This window comes from Tachypleus tridentatus, chromosome 11, assembly GCF_004210375.1.
Source record: "Tachypleus tridentatus isolate NWPU-2018 chromosome 11, ASM421037v1, whole genome shotgun sequence".
Classification (NCBI taxonomy): domain Eukaryota; kingdom Metazoa; phylum Arthropoda; class Merostomata; order Xiphosura; family Limulidae; genus Tachypleus; species Tachypleus tridentatus.
Window position 1 is genome coordinate 34,427,874 of NC_134835.1, and position 18,671 is coordinate 34,446,544.

General features: G+C 34.7%; 1 long non-coding RNA gene across 1 annotated transcript in view; it reads left to right on the forward strand.

Moving 5' to 3' along the window:
• The window catches only part of LOC143231333 (uncharacterized), a 39,636-nt gene extending 39,105 nt beyond the window's left edge, over window positions 1–531 (forward strand). Inside the window, exon 4 of the long non-coding RNA XR_013016878.1 lies at window positions 499–531. This is a non-coding gene — a long non-coding RNA (uncharacterized LOC143231333). The remainder of the gene's footprint in view (window positions 1–498) is intronic.
• The last annotated feature ends 18,140 nt before the right edge of the window (window positions 532–18,671 follow it).

Genomic DNA, 18,671 nt, shown 5'->3' on the forward strand with positions numbered 1-18,671 from the left:
TTGAACTGATACTTGGTAATTGGAAAGTTAACCCGACAGATTTAGAACGTACCGCATCTGTCATATCAATATTAATCAGAAAATATGCTCGAGACGGGTGACTGATTGTGGATAAATCTAAATCGCACAGGCCAGTGAGTTTTTGGTGACGTGATGATCGAGTGATTGCAAAATATGCACTTGAAGAGGAAATCACGCGTGAAATTATAATACTACACCAAGCAAGCTTCCTAAAAAGTAGATAATTGCTTGTTGTTAACCTGTCAAGATATGTATTCTGCATACAGACGTGTAGATACATATTTGTATATAGTTAGCAGTTGAGATCGGATTTACTCTAACTAGAAATGTATTGTCGGATATCCATTACACCGATTATTTGCAATGAATGATTGAAAGAAAAAATAAAATAATGACAGCTTCATATTTAAAAAACTTAGAAGAGCATTCTTATTATGTATATAATGTATACTGTATGTCCGTATAACTACGTTACAGGACGTGACTGGATCTCCACCAAAATTGCTATAGAGGTTCATTGGATCCATGCGGAGATACCTGCACATTTCTTGTTGTTCTGTTTTTGTGGGCGTTTTTGTGTTTTATACAATTAAATATAATGAAAGCAACTTTTCATATTCTAATATAAACGTTCATTTATCGTGAAATTACATTACTTCAATGCAGGGGACGGATATTCTAGCGAGTATAATATACATTACAAGTATACGTCGTAATGAAATAAAATTGAACCTATGACGAAATATATATATATATATCATTTAATACTAAAATTCTAATTGTCCAAAGAAAGAGTCAACAAATATATATATATATATATATCATTTAATACTAAAATTCTAATTGTCCAAAGAAAGAGTCAACAAATATATATATATGTATATATATCATTTAATACTAAAATTCTAATTATCCAAAGAAAGAGTCAACAAATATATATATATATATCATTTAATACTGACATTCTAATTGTCGAAAGAAAAGTCAACAAATATATATATGTATATATATATCATTTAATACTGACATTCTAATTGTCGAAAGAAAGAGTCAACAAATATATATATATATATATCATTATACTGACATTTAATACTAAAATTCTAATTATATATCATTTAATACTGACATTCTAATTGTCGAAAGAAAGAGTCAACAAATATATATATGTATATATATATCATTTAATACTGACATTCTAATTGTCGAAAGAAAGAGTCAACAAATATATATATGTATATATCATTTAATACTGACATTCTAATTGTCGAAAGAAAGAGTCAACAAATATATATATATATATATATCATTTAGTACTGACATTCTAATTGTCGAAAGAAAGAGTCAACAAATATATATATGTATATATATCATTTAATACTAAAATTCTAATTATCCAGAGAAAGAGTCAACAAATATATATATATATATCATTTAATACTGACATTCTAATTGTTGAAAGAAAGAGTCAACAAATATATATATGTATATATATCATTCAATACTGACATTCTAATTGTCGAAAGAAAGAGTCAACAAATATATATATATATATATCATTTAGTACTGACATTCTAATTGTCGAAAGAAAGAGTCAACAAATATATATATGTATATATATATCATTTAATACTGACATTCTAATTGTCGAAAGAAAGAGTCAACAAGTATATATATATATATATATCATTTAATACTGACATTCTAATTGTCGAAGGAAAGAGTCAACAAATAAGCATTATCAAAGGTTGCCATGAAATTAACGGTTATTAACGCGTAGTTACGAACGTAATTAAATATATGTACGTGTAGTTATAAAAGTAATTAATCTAGAAAAAAGTTGATTTTATGTGACTAAGAAAAACAAAAATAAATTGACACAAATTATCTAAAAAATCAAAACCTAAATTATTTTACACAATTTAACTTCAAGGATCCCGTGAGTGCATACAAAGACTGTTTTTTTTTTCATTAGAGTGGCCTAAGAGTTGGTGGTGGGTGTGATTGACTAGCTGCCTTCTTTCTTCTCAATATATTCAAAAGTAGAACAGATAGCCCTTGTGCGTTTTGCACGAATATCTGAAACAACAAACTATTCTGTCAGCAAGAGTATCCCAACAGTTGGCGGTGGGTGCTGTTGACTAGCTGGCTTTTCTTTAGTCTACCAGTTACCAACTAGAATAGGGCCCGGTATGGCCAAGTGATCAAGACTCAACTCGTAATCCGAGGGTCGCTGGTTCGAATCCTTGCCCGACCAAACATGGTCGTCCTTTTAGCCGAGGGGGCGTTATAATGTACGGCCAATCCCACTGTTCATTGATAAAAAAGTAGCCCAAATGTTGGCTGTAGGTGGTGATGACTAGCTTCCTTCCCTCAAGTCTTACACAGCTAAATTAGGGACGGCTGGTGCAGATAGTCCTCGTGTAGGTGTGCGTGAAATTCGAAAAACAAACAAACAAATCCAACTAGAACCAGCTTTCGTGAAGTTTCAAAAGTGAACAAATTGGCAAAAACGTTTTGATCAGCCATGTTTATCATTTCAAGCACATTGGCTTTCAAATGCCCAGTGATTTATAGTAATAGACAAAAAGTGTCTTATAGCAGACAGAAATTTCTTTTCTTTCTTTTTGGAAAAAACAACAACAAACCTTATTTTGTTCTGGTTGGAAATCCATGTAGAGGCACTAAACTGAAAAAAACAAAACACCATTAGTTTGTTGTGGTGTACCAATGCTGTAGCCAGCATGAGTTGTTGCCCTTCTAGTTTCAGAGTTTACCGTCAACATTAGCAGGCTTTCTCTATAATTCGACAAAAGGGTGGTTTACATTTTACGTAAACAACGCGCCTGATGGGCAAAATGTAATGTAGGACATAGTTTTTAATCCATCATGCAGCAGCGTTCGTCTCACTAAAGGAGATCTTTTTTATTTTTGCACTTTTTCCGTTATTTCCAATTACTGTTTGTTTCCTGCCTACATTTTTCTGTAAAGAAAAAAAAACTTCTCTTTAAAAGCATTAAAAGACAGTGCGCTCTTACTTGTTTATCTTGCTGTAAATTTTGCTGTATAAAAAAACTTTTTCAAAAGCATTAAGAGATAGTGCGCTCTTACTGGTTTATCTTGCTGTAAATTTTGCTGTATAAAAAAACCTTTTCAAAAGCATTAAGAGATAGTGCGCTCTTACTGGTTTATCTTGCTGTAAATTTTGCTGTATAAAAAAACCTTTTCAAAAGCATTAAGAGATAGTGCGCTCTTACTGGTTTATCTTGCTGTAAATTTTGCTGTATAAAAAAACTTTTTCAAAAGCATTAAGAGATAGTGCGCTCTTACTTGTTTATCTTGCTGTAAATTTTGCTGTATAAAAAAAACTTTTTCGAAAGCATTAAGAGATAGTGCGCTCTTACTGGTTTATCTTGCTGTAAATTTTGCTGTATAAAATAAAAAACTTTTTCCAAAGCATTAAGAGATAGTGCGCTCTTACTTGTTTATCTTGCTGTAAATTTTGCTGTATAAAAAAAACCTTTTCGAAAGCATTAAGAGATAGTGCGCTCTTACTGGTTTATCTTGCTGTAAATTTTGCTGTATAAAAAACTTTTCAAAAGCATTAAGAGATAGTGCGCTCTTACTTGTTTATCTTGCTGTAAATTTTTTGTATAAAAACAAAAAGGTTTTTTTCAAGAACATCAAGACAAAGTGCGCTCTTGTTGTTTTATCCTTCGGTAAATTTTGCTGTATAAAAAATACTTGTCTTCAAAATCAACCATCGTTGTAAGACTTTTCTTACCCAAGTACGTAATATAGATATATACATAAGAAGTGTTACAGTAGAACTCAGTAATTGATTGCCGTTGTCGGTCTGTTCCTAACTTGAATTCATAGCGGTAATTACTTACCTAATTCTACTGTAATGAGTGATCTGTATCAACTTCATTATCGTTTTATAGTGCTGATTCAATCGGTTATTGATAGTTAGCGTAACTAATAGTATTAAAAATATATATATAGTTTTAATACTATATATACAGTATTATATACATATATATTTGTATCACTAACAAGATGCCTTTCAGAATTGTATAACCGAAGTTTAAATGTATCACACAAAATACAGTTTCAACATATTTTAACGTTCTATATATATATATAGATCAGTATGATCTGTGAAGTTTTCTTAACATTATGATTGTTCTATGGAGGTTATTAATATCTTACTGTAGGTAATATTTCAATCCAGTATTGTTTGTTTGTTTTTCGAATTTCGCGCAAAGCTACTCGAGGGCTATCTGCGCTAGCCGTCCCTAATTTAGCAGTGAAAGACTAGAGAGAAGGCAGCTAGTCGTCACCACCCACTGCCAACTCTTGAGCTACTCTTTTACCAACGAATGGCGGGATTGACCGTAACATTATAACGCCCCCACGGCTGAAAGGGCGAGCATCTTTGGTGCGACGGGGATCCGAATCCGCGACCCTCAGATTACGAGTCGAACGCCCTAACCCAGCTGGCCATGCCGGGCCCAATTCAGTATCACACGTATGTATGTATGCAGATAAACAGATAGAAAACCTCAGTAAAACATTGAAAGATTAAATTGACAAATCTGATATATATATTATACGATCAGTGCACATACGTCATAATTAATGTACCTTCCGATTGGACTGTCCACTTATTGTGAAAAGCGCAGACCGACATGAAGACGTTGATTTTTAAAGCTGTTAGTTCAAAACTTCAGCGTTAAAGAACCTGAGACCTTTGTTTTAGAATTTTCACACAAAGCTGCGCAAGGACTAACTGTGCATGAGTGTCCCTAATGTGAAATGGATAAAGTAAGAGGAATAGAGCTAGTCAGCACAGGGGCTATCTGTGCATAAGTATCCCTAATTTAGGACTGATAAAGTAGAAGAATTGTGTGTGTGTGTTTTCTTATAGCAAAGCCACATCGGGCTATCTGCTGAGCCCACCGAGGGGAATCGAACCCCGGATTTTAACATTGCAAATCCGTAGACTTACCGCTGTACCAGCGGGTGCAAATTAGAAGGAGGGCAGCTAATTAGCACAAGGGCCATCTGTACATAAATGTCCCTAATTTAGAAATGATAAAGTAGAAGAAAGGCAGATAGACTGAACTGAACATCAACAGTCACTACCACATGCTGGATTATGTACTCTTGTCTGACAGAACAGTAAAATTCAACCATTTCTATTATAGCACACTTACGGTCCCAAAAAGGTAAACAAGTTTCTGCAGCTACGGGACGCAAACCATGAATCCTCATATTCACAGTCTGAGCATACTAATTACTATGCAATAACTGGTACGAAAGCGAAAACATGCATCATAAGAACGAACTGGGAAAGTTCTACGAAACGTGGGCCCGATATGGCCAGGTGGTCGCGGGTTAAAATCCTCGTCGCAACAAACATGCTCGCCCTTTCAGCCGTGAGGAAGCTATAATGTCACTGTCAATCCCACTATTCTTGGTAAAAGAGTAGCCTAAGAGTTGACGGTGGGTGGTGATGACTAGCTGTTTTCCCTGTAGTCTACACTGCTATACTAGTGCAGATAGCCCTCGTGTAGCTTTGTGCGAAATTCAAAACACATTAAACCAATCTACGAAACGCAAAAGTGAAATAAAGCAGTGTCGAAAAATATATAAAATATAAACAAACAAGGTCGTTCTTTACTAGTTAAGTAACTAGTTTCATACCCGTCTACTGACTACATATATAACACTGTTACACAGATTTTGTTCTTGGATAGTATGTGTTATTTCTTAATTGCTTATGTTGTAAAAGTACAGAAAATGGCCATTATTCCCTTCAAACTTTACTTTTGTGACCTGGATAATGAAATTTAGAAATTAACCTATTTTCTACGTAAAAACGGGCAAATTTGCACATTTTCATTTGCATAAGGTCTGAATAAGACAACATATGAATCAAGATTTACATGTATTTATACTAAAGTTATACAAAAATGAACAAAAATGTTTAGAAGTCAGTAGTTTTTCAAGATTTACGACAGTAATGTAAATCACTTTCACGTATCAGTTCCCAAATATAGTCTCCCATCATATTTTAGTTATACGCTCCCAGGTCACAAAACAAAGTTTGAATAGAAAAATAGGTCTTTTCCATTTACTTTAGGCATAAGCAATTGGGAAATAACACTTTCTGCCCAGGAACAAGAAAAAGTAAAAATTGTGTTACATAGTTTTAGAGATTACATAGTGTTACATGGTGTTAGTGATTACATTGTGTTACACAGTGTTAGTGATTACATAGTGTTACACAGTGTTAGTGATTACATAGTGTTACACAGTGTTAGTGATTACATTGTGTTACATGGTGTTAGTGATTACATTGTGTTACATGGTGTTAGTGATTACATTGTGTTACACAGTGTTAGTGATTACATAGTGTTACACAGTGTTAGTGATTACATTGTGTTACACGGTGTTAGTGATTACATTGTGTTACACGGTGTTAGTGATTACATTGTGTAACATAGTGTTAATGATTACATTCTGTTACATAGTGTTAGTGATTACATTGTGTTACATAGTGTTAGTGATTACATAGTGTTACACAGTGTTAGTGATTACATTGTGTTACATAGTGTTAGTGATTACATTGTGTTACACAGTGTTAGTGATTACATTGTGTTACATAGTGTTAGTGATTACATTGTGTTACACAGTGTTAGTGATTACATTGTGTTACATAGTGTTAGTGATTACATAGTGTTACACAGTGTTAGTGATTACATTGTGTTACATAGTGTTAGTGATTACATTGTGTTACATGGTGTTAGTGATTACATTGTGTTACACAGTGTCAGTGATTACATTGTGTTACACGGTGTTAGTGATTACATTGTGTTACACGGTGTTAGTGATTACATTGTGTTACACGGTGTTAGTGATCACATTGTGTTACATAGTGTTAGTGATTACATTGTGTTATACAGTGTTAGTGATTACATAGTGTTATACAGTGTTAGTGATTACAATGTGTTACACAGTGTTATGGGTTTTCTTTCTTGTCAGTCGCAGAAACAAAACGAAGCAATATTTTAAATCTAGCAGTGATAACCACCTATTAATAAAAAAAATGAAAGTTTCCATGCTTATTGATGTGTTTGGACATTAGTGCGAACTTTTCCAAATGAAGGCGAACAGAAGGTGTATTTTTTGCAACAGTTTTAACGGTACGGATATCAATACATTTTAGTGGTCGTCGAGCGCCCACGGAACTGGCGCTAATACGTTTAGGTGATGTTGTACGATCCACTTAAATTACAAGTCTTTATAGAAGTGTGTTACAAACACAGAAGCACTTGCTTGTTGAATTACAGAAAAAAGTAAGTAAAGTAAATTATTGTACTGTTATTCAGTAAAATCGTACAACGTAACATATAATAAAACCAATTTACTATGTTTAAGGTAAACTACTGCTAGAAAACAAAGTGTGGTTTTGATAAATGATTCAATTACCGTCAAAACTTAACACGGACAAGAGAGATGTACTGCATATTAATTACCTGAGTGTTCGAGCATCTTTAATATGTTATGCATATCGAAAATAACCTGAAAAGTGTGTTATTAGATAACTGTAGAAAAGGAAAACATTCCTTTATAATTACACATTGATGCTCTGATATGTAATAATATCACGCATTGATAAAGTTTGTAATTTTATCTCTTAACCAACGACATCTAATTAAAAGGGAATTTAGTATACGTTAATGGCAAAACCTGGAAAAGTAGATCGTGTTATTTGGTAGCTACATTGCTGTACAGGTATTTCTTCACTGCTAGATATTATCCTACATCGTTTGAAAAGAGACTGTATTTATGCCAATTATTACGAAACTAAGGTTCGAAATGTAACGCTTATGTTTGGTTTGTTTTTTTCTTGTCTGGAAAGTTGGGCATCTGAAAACTTAACACGAACATTAGACTAAGGCGAACGAAAGACAAGATTGATTCCTGATTGGAAAACATGAAATGATGAAAATATTTCATCTAATTAATATATTATTGATGAAACAATCAAAGCCTCCGCGTAGATAATGCAATCTTCATTAAAAAAAAACACACTTTATGTAGTTAACGCAAACAAACCATCAGTACTTGATATATTACTGGTGAAGATACTAAACAATTAATATCGTTTCCTAAATCACCATATTAGGCTACTCCTTTACCAACGAATAGTGGAATTGACCGTCACATTATAACACCCCATGACCGAAAAAGCAAACATGTTTGATGTGATGGGGATTTGAACCCGCGACCCTCAGATTACCAGTGAAGCGCACTAACCACCTAGCCCTTAATTAAATACCTGAATTTCTTTTAAAAGAAGTTGTCAAAGTTTATGTTCGGTCATATTTCATCGTAGGTCCGGCATGGCCAGGTGGGTTAAGGCGTTTCGACGCGCGATCCGAGGGACACGGGTTCGAATCCCCGTCGCACCAAACATGCTCGCCCCTTTCAGCCATGGGGCGTTATAACGTTATGGTCAATCCCACTATTCGTTAGCAAAAGAGTAGCTCAAGAGTTGGCGGTGGGTGGTGATGACTAGCTGGCTTCCCTCTATTCTCACACTGCTAAATTAGGGACGGCTAGCGCAGATAGCCCTCGTGTAGCTTTGCGCGAAATTCAGAACGAACGAACAAACAATTGCATCGTAAGGTAGTGAAACTACTAAAGTAAAGAACTACTACATGTTGTACGTGCAGAAAATCCTCTTATCTCAATATAATAAAGAATTAATTAATGTTCGCAACTTTTTTAAAAGCAAGTTTGTGTTTAATGTATTGGATTCATGACCTTAAAACGAATGAACAGTAAAAAACAACCTTTGTAGACATTTAAAACAAATCAAATTCGGTTAAATTCGCTTCGATTAAAACCACGGTGTGCATAGAATTCTTTTTATTTGTGCCCAAGAGTATAGGTATCAAAATTAATCAATACGACAGATACTTCAAAATGCCAGATGGCTTTGTTGATACATCTGATCTTAAGTAAAACACTAATTGTTTCATAACTTACAAACGAGGAACAAAAGAATGTTTGTGTTCGTGTTTGTCAGTTATTGGAGGAGAATTGAAATCTAATAGGCAGGTTTCTACACAATATTTACTAAGATCTGTGGATGCACTAGAAGATAGATAAAGTACTAATGAGTTCGATTTAGCAGAAAATTGTTTCTTTTACGCTATTTCGAACACATACATACATATATAAATACTTGTAGCGTGCTTGAGAACATCGTATTTTGATTATTAATAGAGCAATATATTCCAGTTCCTTGAAAACAGCGTTTGGTACATCATGGTGTTTGTTTGTTATTGGTAGATTTATTGTTGATAGGGCCTGGCATGGCCTAGCGCGTTAAGGCTGGCGCTTCGTAATCTGAGGGTCGCGGGTTCGCGCCCGAGTCGCGCTAAACATGCTCGCCCTCCCAGCCATGGGGGCGTTATAATGTTACGGTCAATCCCACTTGTCGTTGGTAAAAGAGTATCCCAAGAGTTGGCGGTGGGTGGTGATGACTAGCTGCCTTCCCTCTAGTCTTACAGTGCTAAATTAGGGACGGCTAGCACAGATAGCCCTCGAGTAGCTTTGTGTGAAATTCCAAAACAAACAAACAAACAAACAAACAATTATTGTTGATGATATTAGGTACATAGCTACACCGTGAGCTGTAGGTATCGAAACCAGATTTATAACATTGTAAGTTTTTAGACTTATTCCTGAGCTGAAGAGCGTGTACCTAAATTAACTATTTTTAAAAACTAACACATTTCACCGCATAATATGAAAAAAACAACTGATAACAATAATAAATATCATTAGAACAAGAGTTTGTATTATATATAATTATAGTGAGAGAGAGAGAGACAAGAAGGCAACTTTTTTGCCTTCTAACTATTTGGAACACTAGATGCAAGCGGTCTGAAAAAATAAATAATTCATCTGTAACCTTGGAATATCTAAGATACACCAATTCTATCTTGGATTTCGTTTTATCCCAAACATCCCGTTCTTTATCTGACTTCTAATGGCAACTCTTAACATAAATTGGAAGGTCTTTAAGGTCTCAGTTCTATTCTTCTGCAGTTTCAGACAATTGGACTTAGTCTTAAATACTTGAGGCTACGCACAACAAAACGATTCTTTTCATGGTGATGAAAGCTCTTCTGATAAATGAAGCAAACTGAAGCTCTCGTAAATACATTCCTCGACAAATTCCGGGTCACAAGTATGCTTTTTTGTTTCCAAATTCGTTACTTTAGGACGATCCCCCTAGTGGTAATGTATTTAAGTAATTTCTCTATTTTTATTTTGTAAATAATCTAAATGGTTCTAATATTCGACATGTAAAAATGTTTATTATTATTATTATTGTAACAATATACCTAATCCTAAACAAAGATTTTGATATTTTGTTAAGGAACAGCATGATCAAAACAAACGCTCTACAAAAAGCTTTTCCTAAGCCAGTTGGCTGTGAGTAGAGAACAGAGTTTAATTCTTTGTGTTTAAAAGGGTTTTCAGATAACTCTATATGCAAATATTTTTTTAGAATTCTTGCTTCACAAATATTGAGTGGAGAACGTACAGCATATTATATTTCTGTTATATGAGCACATTTATCTTCGAATGACATCTGTGAATTTAGAATGTGTAGCAAGGAGCCATGACTATGACCTCCTGCGGCACAGCAGCATGTCTGCAGGCTTACAACACAAGCAAACGAGTTTCGATACCCGTGGAGAAAGAGCACTTATAGTCTATTGCGTAGCTTTGTGCTTTTAGACAATCGTAAATAATACATTTAAGTTTCTTGAACTAGATATCGTGACTATGGCAACTCTTGTTTGATTTATCAATGTAATGAAGTTGAGAAACTTCTAGTAAAATCCTGGTGTACCGAATTATCAGTAGCGTTTATTTATCTAATCAAAATATGTTAAGGATAAAAATATTTATATACGATTATTAATTAAACATTCCTTATTACGTTGATTACAAAGCTATAAATTTATTTCTCAATTCAGTTAGAAAATTTAAGGGTATAAAAAAAAACCCATCGATCTGCTACCAGGATAAGATAAAGAGAACAACAAAAGACCAACTTGGTTTTGGTTGTTGTTATATTATGTGATGTGCCCACCAGTAACTAATGACTTCGTGATGACGACAAACCTACTTGAAGTATAAAACACCTTTTTGTTAACTTGCACATGATCTAATAAGGTCTAAACTTTGTTCTCTGCTTTATTTTGGTGAAAGTGTTACTAATCCCATACCAACCGTCCTGAGATACAAACTAATATAAGTCACTAGTTCGGTCGCACCAAACATGCTCGCCCTTTCAGCCGTGGGGTCGTTATAATGTGACGGTCAATCCCACTATTCGTTGGTAAAAGAGTAGCTCAAGAATTGGCGGTGGGTGGTGATGACTAGCTGCCTTCCCTCTAGTCTTACACTGCTAAATTAGGGACGGCTAGCGCAGATAGCCCTCGTGCAGCTTTGCGCGAAATTCAAAACAAACAAACAAGTCACTAGGTTGTATCTCAACTTTTCCACTTTTTTATTTTTGTTCCACCTGTCAAATTAATTTTAGATTATTTTTCTGCCCATAGGATTATTTATTTTTGGACCAAAAACTCAACTCGAGTTGAGAAACCTACAAAAGGGACGAAATTTCACCATTTTTCCTTCTTTCGACACCTGCGTAATGAATGTTTAATGATGTATGTGGCGTTTGAAATTTATTTCTCAGTTATACGAAGTACATTCTTCTCGATAGACGTAACTTTATTCATGGTGATAACTGAAAACCAATTCTTTTCCTGAAGTAGAATCCATGCGAGTAAACTGTTTTTGCTTTCAGTTCTAATTAAAACCGGAACGAACTAGTTAAGTTTCCTACACGCCGAATAACATTGGAATGTGTTTGTTGTTCACTGATACTTTTATGGGTCGTCACAAGTTTAGTACAAACTAACAGTCAGGTTAACATGTACTTGTGTAGTATATATACTTTCTGTTTCGTATACTCAGGAGAAAAAAAAATCGTAGTGTTTTGAAATAAGTGAAACGAATTATCATGCACTGTTACCCTAGTTTACCTGACACATAATCAGGTTTAATCAGACTTTATAGACATTTGCGTCAGGAAAATAGCATTTGATACATTAATCAAAGTTTAGCTTCACTTTTCTTTAGGATCAGAAACTAGTCTATGTTTACTGCCATCATGTTAAAAAATACCCAGACTTACCTGTGTTCTGAGGAAGGGCCTCTCAGCCAGGTATGTGGGGAAGCGACGAGACTGTACACATCCTCGTGGTCTGCATGCAATTCGTGCCGCCTGCTGCTTTCAAGAGCACGTGGGGGCTGACAGAATGCGGCAGGCACGCGCGGGCGCATATGATGTATGTGTGGGTGCATGCTAGAAAGCACGAGTGTTCCCGAAGATCGAACTGGAAAAACCTTTCACGAGATGAAAGGAATTGGATGTAAAGAGTAGATGTTTTTGTTCCTTTTAATCTGAGTGTAATCTAAGTTCACGTCGTATGTATGTGCGTTGTATGCATCGTGCTTGATAAAATATGCAACGATCTTCTGACAAGATGGGCGCTCGCATCAGGCTTATAATACCCGAGAAAGAATTTACGCATCCAGTTTGCATATGTTGTATGAATGAAACGCTATCTACGAAAATACTTATCCGGAATAGAGGTGAAAATTATAATACCAGGTGATGCTAAGCCTTAGACGCGTAGAGCCCGATATATCAACAAAACTTAACTGAACATTTTGAGTTGTGGGTATAATAGATTCACACCATCGCTAACGCTAGTACCTCTTAGAATAATCTTGGTGAATTTGATAGTTAAGTGATAAAAAAAGATGCAGAAGAACTGGACACTATATCGACCAAACTAACTACGTTAGAGAGCGCGATGGTTACCAACTAATGACCATGTGATTTGATGCTTTCATCAAATATGTGTTTTGGGAAAGAAATTTTTCATCATAAATTGGTTAGGCTAAAGGTGATAATAAGTAAATGTAGATGAAGCTAATATATTGTTTCTGCCACACAGTGGGAAGCACGTGGCAGGAAAGACTCGTGGTTAAGTGTATATAGCGTGTCTTAAAAGCGCACGTTGCGTTCTTTCAGTTAAGGGCAAAGGGCAGAACAGTTCATAGGTCATTTAGTGCGGGAGAAGATTCTTTACAGAATTTTAGTGTAGGGCTACACAAGGGCTATCTGTGCTAATCGTTCCTAATTTGGAAATGAGAGACTAGAAGGAAAACAGTTACCGACACCCGTCGCCATCTCTCGAGCTACTCGTATTTGACCGAATAACGGGATTTAACCATAATTCTTATAATGCCCCACGCTCAAAAGGGGCGGAGTGCATTTTGGAGGAATCGGGACACGAACCGTGAAATATGTGATTTAAACTCTTAGTTCGCTTGACACTAAGACAATCCCGGCTTCGACAGGAAATCAGACTGAAAGGACGTCTGTGTGTTGTCATCTTAATAACTGTAACATGGCGTACGTATATATGTACATGTGTATGCATATCAGGAATTATATTTTGAACATGAAATGGAAAAATAAAAGTTATCGACTCTGAGATGGAGCCCAGTTTTAAGCCCAGGGCTGGATTATCCGCGGTGGACAAATCGTATGTAACCCATTGCATAGCCTTGTGCTAATAAAACACTACAATAACAACAACTCAATGAAATTAACACAGCGGCTTTCAGTGGCAGAAATACATGTTAAAACAATGATGACACAAGATGGGCCCGGCACGGCCAGGTGGGTTAAGGCGTTCGAGTCGTAATCGGAGGATCGTGGGTTCGAATCCCCGTCGCACTAAACATGCTCGCCCTTTCAGCCGTGGGGGCGTTATAATGTGACGGTCAATCCCACTATTCGTCGGTAAAGGAGTAGCCCAAGAGTTGGCGGTGGGTGGTGATGACTAGCTGCCTTCCCTCTACACTGCTAAATTAGGGACGGTTAGCGCAGATTGCCCTCGAGTAGCATTGTACGAAATTTATAAAAAAAGACACAAGATATGATAATCTTGGTTTTAAGGCTTAAAATATTAAACACGTTTGTACTTCTTGCAAACCAATTCATTACTAGTAAAATAACACTGGTATTCTTATTTCTCTCCTATGAACTAAATCGTAGTTAGAGTGTTTGACAATCAGTTGTTATTTGAAGTTAAGCACAATGAGCTACATGTGCTCTGCATACCAAGGATATCGAAACCCGGTTTTTAGCGTTCTAAGTCTGTAAACGTGTTGCTGTGCCACTGGGGGCGGTAGTTAGAAAGGTAAAGGTTTGTCTCTTTCATTGCAAAGATGCACAACGTGTTTGTCATGAGGAACTAGTCTAAAATTCGAGCGTTGTACACCTCAGGGTTTGATCAAAGTTGTAAACACGTCAATAAATGAAGTTTTATTGCACTTCTCTCATATTATAAAGCTGAACGATGCGTTCTTCAATAGAGAGTAGTGGAGTTTCGCGTAAAGTTACAACATGACTACCTATGCCAGGTATTTACCGTGGACATTCACGATCTAAACATGATAAAACATCTGATATTTTTCATTTCGTTCTGGTACAAATGTCATGCAAAACACACGAATTACTTGGAATATTTTGGGTTTGTTTGAAAGAGAAACCCACGTTCTGTATATTAATAACAATGTTATTTCTCTGTGCTTCTACGGGTTTAAAGATATTTGTTTTTGTTTTGTTTTCAATTTCGCGCAAAGCTACTCAAGGGTTATCTGCACTAGCCGTCCTTAATTTAGCAGCGTAAAACTAGAGGGAAAGTAGTTAGTCATTACCACCCTCCGCCAACTCTTGGGTTACTCTTTTACCAAAGAATGGTGGGATTGACCGTAACATTATAACGCCCCCACGGCTGAAAGGGCGAGCATGTTTGGTGCAATGGGGATTCGAACCTGCGACCCTCAGATTACGAGTCGAACGCCTTAACTCACCTGACCAAGCCGGGCCTCGAAATCTCTGATTCTTGGTGTTGGCTATCGTAAAAGTAAAGACAATTTTCATTTATGGACCGTTGCTGTGTTTTAGTCATATAATATTAGTTAAAATATAACAACATTTTATAGCACAAAGATATTTCTTAAACCTAAAAGTGTGATTTATGCAGTATCTTTAGTATAAGTGTTTGATTTTGGTTGTAAGAGTTGCAATATATCAGTTTATACGAGAGTTTTGTAATATTTAAATACGTAATGAAAACTATTTTCAGTGCACTATGTTGTACCTCAACAATACCGGTTTTTTGGGGGGGAGAGGTGGGGCTAGCTATCTGCTGTTACCGTCTTTTTAAAAAGCTTCAGGGTGTTTTTTTAAAGTTCAATCACCAAATTTAAAGTCCGTCGGTGGGACAGGGGTAAGTGTATGGACTTCAACACTAAAACACATGTTTGGTTCCCCGCACTGAGTACAGTAGATAGCCCAATGCGGTCTTGTTCAAAAACAAAGAAAATCAGTGTTAAATCTTTCAATCAAGAAATATTTGGGGGTTTCTAACAAAATGATCGAAATGTGCAAACATTTTCATTAACAGCGGGAGGGGCACTGGGGAACATGTTTTGGATTCAGTGGTCCCAGTTAAAAAGTTACCCCACCCCCAAAAAACATTAAAATATGTTTCATCGCCCGTGAACATTTTTGGTCCTTGACTATAAGAGAAGAATTAAACATAACACAATCATTGAATAAGTAGAAATGTAGTTTTCCATCAGCTCAGCCTTTTCTCGGTAGAAATACATGTATAGTATGCTTCAATATGGAGATAAAAACTCAATATTTTTATATATAAACTACCAAACATTAGCAAAAGAAGGTAATGCAAACTTTAGCAACGAAATGAACTTAATCGTTTCAACTTCGACATACATTTGTACTTACGTTTCTGGTAAATTAGTCTCGAGTCTTATTTCGTATATATTCAGCCTAACGTTTGAGTTCGTTATGCCTTAATGTGTTAAATAATGTGTTTTATAACGCCATCTATGGGCATTAGCTTCAAATAAATATATATATTTACTGTCCCATTTTCAAGTATATAGGGCATATTATACGAATAAGTGACATAATATGCTATACCACCAAGTTGTGGTGCCTGTGTTTTATAAATTGCTAATCTTAACTTAATGGAAATATTTCCTGATTGGAACTAATGTACTGTATATTAAAATACTGGAGTTAATTGTTTAATTGTAATTTTCAAATTGCAACCAAAGGCATTGTACAAGTTTCAATAACCTCAGAATCCTATATCAAGTTCTACAAAGTGTTTAATAATGCAAATAAATTTTTGTGTTTGGCTGAAGATTTTTAATATTTAAAATATTGGTTTTAAAATTTTCAGTGCTGAACTTACTTAAAAAACAACAACATGTAAATCCGAGTCTATGTATATATCTCTTTTCACAACTTATCTCCAGCAGTTTCTATTAAATCATAAAGAAAAGCTTTCATCTCACACCACTTAAAAGCACAAAATTCAGGGTTTCTTAAAGTATCCAATTTCTTTTTTTTTTTTCAACTTGGATATTATATTTGTTAATTTGTTTTACCTTTGTGACTAATAAAAAAAATTAAATTTTTCAAAAGAGCAAACTACTGTTTTCTTGCCTGTCTTGTCCCATCACTTTTTATTTTAAATTGAAGCCAATCAAATATATTGGAAAATATGTAATTTACAAATTCTGATTTTTAACGATTTTGTAAAAGGTATGGTTTACATGTGAATAACTATCAGTTTCTGCAAACTACTAAGATGTTAATGTTGAAAAAAGTACAACTGTAACGCTAGAAACATGTTGTTTATTAGAAAAAAACCTACTCAGAATAATTTAAAAAGATTAATTAGTAACAAGGTTAATGGAAATTGGTCAAAACATTAAGCTTCTACTAATGATTGTTTAGGTCCAGTTATACCTACATGTTTACTTCATAATATAAACTTTATATTTTTATTTTATTCTGCTGGCCAATAGGAGTATGTGTTTGTGTGTCCTTTCCTTACAGCAAAGCCACATCGAGCTATCTGCTGAGTCCACCAACAGAAGAGAGAAATTACATATTCTCTTCACCGATCTCTTCATTAATACATTTAATAACTTTTAAGTTCTTTAGCTTTCTGTATACAAGGAGGATAAAATAATTTGTGATGAAATATATAAATAAGGAAAGCACAAAGCACGCTCCGAGTAGAAATTTCATCAGAGCCAGCAAGAGATTTTTTTTTTGTGAATGAAGGTGAGAACTCTGCTTGAAGCTCCACTTAAGATTTGGACTTAATGTTCGTGTCACACACTATGTTCCATCATAATAAGATTTTCTAGTGGGAAAACAAACAACACTATTGCATGTTGGTACTCAGATAGTGTATTGTGGAACCCATTATACCACAGCATTGATAACTGATTCTTGTCAAAACTAAACTGATTTATACAGATAGTTTAAGTTGGTTCCATTTTGGTCTATCCAGCAATCTAAAGACTTGTTCTAGCTCAGGGGTTCCCAACCTTTTGGCACTCGCAACATGAAAATGTAATTGATGAAATAAAATTAATGTTATCCCAAGCTACTTCTAACAAGGCTACGTGATCCCCTGCGGGGTCGCAACCCACCGGTTAAGAACCCCTGTTCTAGCTGAAAACCTGTCTTTCAAGAATTCACAACTATTAACTATAGCATAATTAAAGTATGGAATAGAAAAACTCTTAGAATAAAAAAAACCAAAAAACTATGTAACTTATATTCACTTTTTGGGCATAGAATTAAAAAAAATGTATCTTTTAGATAAAGGAAAATATAATCGTAAAGTTGACAAAACTTGGTGGAAAGTTTAGTTGAAATTATAAATTGTTTCATACTTAGATAACAAAACAGATGATGGTTTGTGTTTAGAGAGTAGTAAGTATTTTGTAACCCTCCATAAAAGAAATTACTCATATCTAAACGTGCTTTATAGCATAATTCATATATATGCAATAATCAATAACACCTGAAGTATTACAAGAGAATAAATTACAAAAATACTTCCTTTTAGTATAGTTTTAAATTTCTTTTTATTAAAAATTTTCCTACACCATCATGCCCATTATTTAGTAATAATATCCTACATATATCCAAAAAATAAACCTGAAAACTTATATTAAGTTATATAAGGCCTTTTTAATAAAGCTGTATGAATTTATTTCACAAAAATTCTCGAAAATATATATCTTTTCCTAAGTGCTGTTGTCTCACTCACTTAAAAATCACAAAAAAAATATCCACTTCAAATCACCTGTAAGTGTAAACTAGTGTCAATATTACCCTTGTACTAAATAATAACAGATAGAACACGAGATATCCTCGATGTTATGTCATGCGATAGTTGGTTTAATTACAGTAAATTAAATAAATGTAGTAACAGTTGGTAAATTTAGTGCTAGTTATTGCTCGACATATTTATCTTTCGTTTACTTTTCTCCATCGCTGTCTTTTAAATAGGTATAAATAGAAAACACTGTACTAGCATGTGTATTAAATAAGAAGAAAATTG